We start from the raw sequence: 8,169 nt of genomic DNA on the forward strand, positions 1-8,169 counted from the left end.
GCAGCGTTGCTTGGCGTAAGTCACGTAGAGTAGACGGCATCCCTATCCAGAACAGTCCCATACTATGGCACCTCTGTCTTCCTCGAATACGTTACATTATTGTATCGAGGATGCAACGAGGATTACATGCAGGCGAGATGCACAGGGCAGGCCAATCGCGTCTAGGGTGTTCCTGTGCGGCACGTGGTCTGTTAACGGGGAATTTCGAACGTCTCGTGGTGAGACCCACTCCAGCCATAGGAACGTGGAATTCTCCCCACCACAGGCTGCGAGAAGGAGATGCACCCCGATGTTTTAATGCTTCGACGATGTCGATAAGTCATTATTGTTGATATCATTATTGTTGCCGATAAGCGAGATGGTCGCTGGTGTTTTTTTGTTCATGGCAGTCGTTCATGGCGTTGATGTTGGTACGAAATCGTCGCTGATGTTCACGCTGTTGGTATGTATCTTCTTGGTTATTTCTGTAAAGTCATGTAGAAGGGAAATAATAAAATAATTAAAATATTAAACAATAAAAGAAAATTTCTTGCTGTGGATTTCACACCTGATGATGATGATGATTGCTTGTGTTGCAGTCGAAACGTCGTGAGAATGTTATTGTTTTATATTTTTATAATTGTATTATTTCCCTTCTACGTGACTTTACCGAAAGAATCCAAGACTATTTGTCTTTTGTCAACGTGACACAATTCTTTCACCGATTCGCCATGTCGGGTGGTGGAGGGTTGCGACACATTCCTAAATAATCTAACCCCCCAGAAAAAAACCTTTACGATCAATAATACCGGTCGCGAAAGCCTGCTACGAGTCAAAGCCAAAGGGACGTCCACCGTCGCTTGCAAATCGTGTCAGCTATATCCCATGCACACACACACACAGGCAGTACTCGTCTGAGCAACATGCGAGCGTGAACACAGCAAACGCGCCAGCGACCTCTCGCTCCCACCCCGAGTCAATGGTGTTACTTGAGGACACGTGGAAAGAGAGAGAGATGGGGGGTGGACAAAATAAAATAGTGGCCGTGACAGTCAGTAAAGAGCACGAGTGGCTAGCGAGTACCAGGTGAGTCATTAGACATTCCACCGTCGATATCGGGCCGGGGTCTTGCAATAAGTCTCATCTGGAACTATCTTTGGTCCGGTATCAGCCGCTATCGCGAGGTAGGACCCTCGGCGTTGGGCAAGTGCTGATAAGTGTGGCCGCATTTAGTGACAAACAACGCGTTTATTGGGGGGCGCTAAAGTGCATGTTTTGGTTTTATCTGCGCGGCTCTTAATGGCAGCGCGTTCCAAGTGGCACGGTTTGTGTGCGTGTGTGTCCGCGCGTGCGTGTGTGTGTGCGCGCGTGTGTCAATTGGAATTATTATAATCTGCCAGTGGGAAACCCTGGCCCACTTGAGTTCAATTCCCGGCAGCGGCTAACACCAGTGGCCGGATAAACCGAACCGGGACCGGGCCTCCCCTAGGTCGACTTCGCCTTTAATTGAGGGCGGCACCCGGTGTGCAGTGCAGGTGTGTGAACATCAACAAAGGGCGTGGGTTGTGGCCGCGCCACCACCAGGCCAGGGCATCGGTGCCCGGCCGCTTCGGCTGATTACGATTTGGAGAGAAAGGCGAAATGGGGGGGGCAGAGACGTCGCGAGAGGTGCGTGGAGGTAGACCAGGGGTGGGGAACCTTTTTTCTGCCAAGGGTCATTTGAATATTTATAACAACATCATTCGCGGGCCATACAAAATGATAAACTTAAACATTTGCCTGTTGTATTTGGTCAAACTATTAATTAACTCACCCCTAATGTGATGGGCTGGAACTGCTTCTCTTTGGTGAGGCGTTTGATGATGTTAGTTGGTATTGATGATGTTGCTACTCGCAACTGCTTTTCCAAGTTTGCTCCTAGATTGATTGAATTTCGAGTCCCGCCTGCGGTTGCCTTGGCAGGGCCACACCAAATGATTTCTCGGGCCTCGTACGGCCTAATGGTCGGACGTTCCCCACCCCTGAGGGAGAGAAAGGCAGGCGGATCGGAGACGTCGCGTTGACTGGGCAGGGCACGTCATGGACTAGAAGGCATCATGATGATGATGATGGTCGGGACTGGTGGATAGACTGACAGCCAAAGGAGGAAAAACGCCCCCAAGGAGCGAGACTCTGAGACGTGTCGACAATGCAGGGAGGCATTCATCCAGCAGTAGAGAGAGAGATACCATAGTCTGACCATGAAGATGCCGTTGTTGTTGATAATGATGCTCATGCTTGTGATGGAAAAAACAACCATCACCATCATCATTGCCCTCGCTCATCACCCCGCCACTGCCATCGGCAAAGCCACCACCTCGCTGACAGGGAATGTGGAAGTGACCCTGGCAAGCTGCGAGCAGCAGCTGCTGCTGAGCACAGCGCCACCGCTCACTGCAGCCAGGGATTCCCTCGCGACTGCCCGGGGGGGGGGGGGGCACCGAGCCCGGATCCAGCTGCCCTCGGATTGATGGGGGGGGGGGCACCGAGCCCGGATCCAGCTGCCCTCGGATTGATGGTGGGGGGGGGCACCGAGCCCGGATCCAGCTGCCCTCGGATTGATGGGGGGGGGGGCACCGAGCCCGGATCCAGCTGCCCTCGGATTGATGGTGGGGGGGGGCCCCGAGCCCGGATCCAGCTGCCCTCGGATTGATGGGGGGGGGGGGCACCGAGCCCGGATCCAGCTGCCCTCGGATTGGTGGGGGGGGGGGGGGGCACCGAGCCCGGATCCAGCTCGGATTGGTGGGGGGGGGGGGGGGAAAGCGGGGGGGCACTATCACAGCGATTCACACCGAGAAGCGGAGCGACCTTGGGGGTTTGGGCCAAAGGTACCTCGGATGTGTGTGGGGCCCCGGGCCCAGGAGCACCCCCCCCCCCGCTCGCAGGCGGCCCGAGAGGGTGGTGGTGGGTGGAGAAGGTGTCACGCGTAATGGGGCGACGACGTCGCTTCGTTGTGGGGCCTCACAGCGCAAACGACGCGTGGGTTGCCACGGGGCAGGCCGCACCGATCCACCGCTTGAGGGAGGGAGGGAATTCGTCAGTGGCCTCCCGAGTTTTGCATGCCCGGCGATAAGGAGGACCCCACCCACCCACCCACCCCACCGCACCTCCGTGTGCGCCGGGGAAAGCCCTTGCCAATACACTCGTGGGCAAAAGACGTCGCCGAACGAGGCATTTTGCCCGCTGGACAATGCTGACCCTGCTGATGAGAGACTTGATGTCAAAACCGGGCAGGGGTTTTTGCTCTGTATTAAACCGGTGCCGTCGAACAGGATGTGCTCCCAGAAGGCCGTGTCAAACTAAAGCTATTCAATTTTTCGATTTAAAGCTTTCGTGACTGCAGGGATTCATCTTCTTGGTTCTTTCGGTAAAGTCACGTAGAAGGGAAATAATAACATAATAAAAATAAAACATAATAAAATAATATATTAATAAAATATAAAAAATAAAACATAATAAAATGATATATTTTATTATTTTAATTATTATTATTTTTTTATTTCCCTTCTACGTGACTTTACCGAAAGAACCAAGAAGATAAAGCTATTCACTATTGTTAATAGCTTTAATATATTTTTTCATTTACATTCTTGCTTCTTTCGGTAAAGTCACGTAGAAGGGAAATAATAAAATAATACAAATATAAAACAATAACAATTCTCACGACGTTTCGACTGCAACACGAGCAATCATCATCAGGTGTCAAATCCACAGCAAGAAAACAAATTCGACTCTACACGAAAAAGAAAAAAATTCTTGCTGTAGATTTCACACCTGATGATGATTGCTTGTGTTGCAGTCGAAACGTCGTGAGAATTGTTATTGTTTTATATTTATATTATTTTATTATTTCCCTTCTACGTGGCTTTACCGAAAGAACCAATAATATGAATCCCTGCAGTCACGAAATCTTTAAATCAAAAGTAATCGATTTTGTGTTTAGTTTACTGTCCTTCCCCCCCGAACCTCCGATTAGCACGGTCGGCTACGTACGGTGCAAACGAAGTTCCACATACATACACACACATACACACACACACATAGACACACACACATAGACACACATACACACACACACATAGACACACATACATACACACATAGACACACATACACACACACACATTGAGCACCTGTTAAAACCAGAACAGCACGCGATTAGGGGAGGGGGTTCGGCAGGGTGTGTGCCTACCACCAATCCCGGCCGCCTTTGTCTCTCCAGTGCTGATGTTCACACACCGCACCAGGCATTATTATTTTTAAGGCTGAGTTGATCTCAGGAAGGCCCCGGTGTCCGGCGCACACACGCCTCTATTAGGGCACACGCGTTGATGTTGCGAGCGGTGACCCTGGTCACCGGGTTCGTAGCGCGGTGCGCTAACCACAACATTGCCGCCCCCCCCCCCCCCGTTACACATGAGACACGCGTGAGCGACATCGCCGTCGATGCGAGGGTCAGTCCCGAGGAGCCATATTTTACCGTCGTTATTTATTTTTTATTGATAGCAGAGACTTGTTCTAAATGTGTACGGCGCCACTTTAAACCCAGCAGCCTCAAACACCCCGCCCCCCCTTCCTCCCTCCCTCCCCCGAAACCCCAACCCCCCCTCCCCCCTCTCTCTCCCACCTCCCCCATGAACCCGAGGCCAACGCGATGCCAAACTTGGAGCGCCTCGTATAGCAGCACCGCAGCGAACATCTTCGTCCACACGCACACTCGCCACTCAGCCCACCGTGGGTCACGTGGTGACTCGCCACTCAGCACACCGCGGGTCACGTGGTGACTCGCCACTCAGCCCACCGTGGGTCACGTGGTGACTCGCCACTCAGCACACCGTGGGTCACGTGGTGATCGCCACTCAGCCCACCGCGGGTCACGTGGTGATAGCGACTCGCCACTCAGCCCACCGCGGGTCACGTGGCGATATCGACTCGCTTTTTTCCCCAATCTCTCTCTCTCCTCATCCGTGGCCAGGTCGCTTTTGAAAAACGAATTAATACCTCAATGGACTTGTTAGGATTGGGATGGTTTAGTTGTATCTGTGCGTGTTCGGGTGATTTCCTTAACTTTCTGGTACATTGCACGACTGCTGTTTGTTGTTGTGACGTTCTCACCCCGTGCCCTAGTGGACATCTGTAAAACAACGAGCTTTATAGCTCATCGGATTCCTCCAGTCTAAACAAATATTCTGATACATTTTGGGTTGTTTGGGCCAAGTCCAGTAAACGAGAGTTTGGCATCTTATCGACGAAACGGAACGATAGACACGGCAAAGGGATGACGCTCAAAACTCCGCACGGAGTGATTCAATAATCCGTTGCCGTGGCCACCTCCTTCATCGCCGCCTCTCGCAGCCCCCAACTCGACAGCCCCCCCCCCCCCCCCAGCAGCCCTGGCCGGGCCTCTGCCGCGAGCGGCAATGCCCCACGACTTTTATCCGAGGGGGGGCTGGGGGAAGAGAGGGGGGGTAAACGCCCCCCCCCCACTCTCACCACCACCCCCTCCTCCGCCGAGGGATGACGACTGAACGTGCAGTGGCAGGGAGCCGGGGATAAACAGAGGGAGGGAAACTCCCCCCTGGGTCGATCACCCCCCTCCCCCCTGCCCTCCTCCCCCTCGCGTCTCCCTCCTTGCTTCCTCCCCCCCCCCCTCCGTCTCCTCCCTCGCGCGTCTTCCTCCCATAACAAACCACTTCTGGCCAGTTTGGTGTCACACACTCTCCTCCTCCTCCTCCACCGTGTGCCCTCCTCCTCTTTGTTACCCTAACTCCTCCTCCCCACGTCTCCCTCCTCCCCGTGTCTCCCTCCTCCCCGCGTCTCCCTCCTCCCCACGTCTCCCTCCTCCCCACGTCTCCCTCCTCCCCACGTCTCCCTCCTCCCCACGTCTCCCTCCTCCCCACGTCTCCCCCCTCCCCACGTCTCCCCCTCCCCACGTCTCCCTCCTCCCCGCGTCTCCCTCCTCCCCACGTCTCCCTCCTCCCCACGTCTCCCCCCTCCCCGCGTCTCCCCCTCCCCACGTCTCCTTCCTCCCCGCGTCTCCCCCTCCCCACGTCTCCCTCCTCCCCACGTCTCCCCCCTCCCCACGTCTCCCCCTCCCCACGTCTCCCTCCTCCCCGCGTCTCCCCCTCCCCACGTCTCCCTCCTCCCCACGTCTCCCCCCTCCCCGCGTCTCCCCCTCCCCACGTCTCCCCCCTCCCCACGTCTCCCCCTCCCCACGTCTCCCTCCTCCCCGCGTCCTCCCTCCTCCCCACGTCTCCCTCCTCCCCACGTCTCCCTCCTCCCAGTGTCTCTCTCCTCCTCGTGTCTCCCCCCTCCCCGTGTCTCCCCCTCCCCACGTCTCCCCCTCCCCACGTCTCCCTCCTCCCAGTGTCCTCTCTCCTCTTCGTGTCTCCCCCCTCCCCGTGTCTCCCCCTCCCCACGTCTCCCTCCTCCCCACGTCTCCCTCCTCCCCACGTCTCCCCCTCCCCACGTCTCCCTCCTCCCCACGTCTCCCTCCTCCCCACGTCTCCCTCCTCCCCACGTCTCCCTCCTCCCAGTGTCTCTCTCCTCCTCGTGTCCCCCCCCCCTCCCCACGTCTCACTCCTCCCCACGTCTCCCTCCTCCCCACATCTCCCCCTCCCCACGTCTCACTCCTCCCCACGTCTCCCTCCTCCCCGTGTCTCTCTCCTCCCCACGTCTCCCCCCTCCCCACGTCTCCCTCCTCCCCACGTCTCCCTCCTCCCCACGTCTCCCTCCTCCCCACGTCTCCCTCCTCCCCACGTCTCCCTCTTCCCCGTGCCTCCCTCCTCTCACGTCTCCCTCCTCCCCGCGTCCCCCTCCTCCCCACGTCTCTCTCCTCCCCACGTCTCCCTCCTCCCCACGTCTCCCCCTCTCCGCGTCTCCCCCTCCCCGTGTCTCCCTCTCCTCTCTGCTCATTGCCACGTTATATTTACTGGCGCCGCTCTTCGTTCTATTTAAACGGCGCAGGCATCGGCGGCCGTGGCGGCGGCGGCGACGCGGCTATTAGCGTCCGTGTGGCCGGGCGACAACCACGCCGCCACCACCACGTCACCACCATGCCACCACCACCACCAGTCCACCACCGCCACCAGTCCACCACCGTCACCACCAAGCCACCACCACGTCACCACCATGCCACCACCATACCACCATGCCACCACCGCCACCACCAAGTCACCATCATGCCACCACTATGCCACCACCGCCACCACCATGCCACCATGCCACCACCGCCACCACCGCCACCACCACGCCGCCACCACCAGGACCACCGCCACACCAACACCATCGCGACCCTGAAGCCACCACCACCACCAGTCCACCACCATGCCACCACCATGCCACCACAAAGCCACCACCACCACCAGTCCACCACCATGCCACCACCGCCACCACCAAGCCACCACCACCACCACGCCGCCACCACCAGGACCACCGCCACGCCACCACCATCGCGACGCTGAAGCCACCACCACCACCGCCACCACCACCGCCACCACCACCACCACCACACCACCACAACGACCACTCCGCCATCAGCGCCACGCCACCGCTACCAGGCCACAACCACGCCGCTGCCGCCACCACCACGATCACCACGATCACCGCCACGACAACGACCACGAGGACACATTATCTCCGCGCAGTCCGGCGCCCAGCACATGAACTAAAATTGGCCCTCCCGAGAAAAAAACATTTAAATTTGCCACCGAGCCACCAATTCCGGATTGGTTCCTCTCTCTCGGTGTACGGTGATTTTTTTGCAATATTTTGCTGTCTTTTCTTGGATTTTCTGTTTGCACTTAGTCACTTTAAGATGTATTCTTGTTCATGTTTTTGTTTTTTTGTTTGTTGCGGTTGCACCCGATTCAAGAGCCGAATGGCTCACAGGGCTATACCTAATCAATTAACTTGAACTTGAACTGTGCGTAGAGTTGCTGGAGGTGACCACAGAACGATGCCGATGATCGCCGGCGTGACAAAGCTGCCGCCAAGCGCCTGGGCAGAGGAGCCCGTCACGGCCACAGTAAAGGGGACGGCTGGATGATGGCCGATGGTTGAGACTGAGGAAGGAGCCACAGCCAAGGGATGGAGCGCGTCCGAGGTGGGACGAGGACGAATTCGCTCCGTCTCCCGTTGGGGGGGGGGGGG

This window comes from Lethenteron reissneri, chromosome 2 (assembly GCF_015708825.2).
Source record: "Lethenteron reissneri isolate LAM-NWPU_2019-01 chromosome 2, ASM1570882v1, whole genome shotgun sequence".
NCBI classification, from domain to species: domain Eukaryota; kingdom Metazoa; phylum Chordata; class Hyperoartia; order Petromyzontiformes; family Petromyzontidae; genus Lethenteron; species Lethenteron reissneri.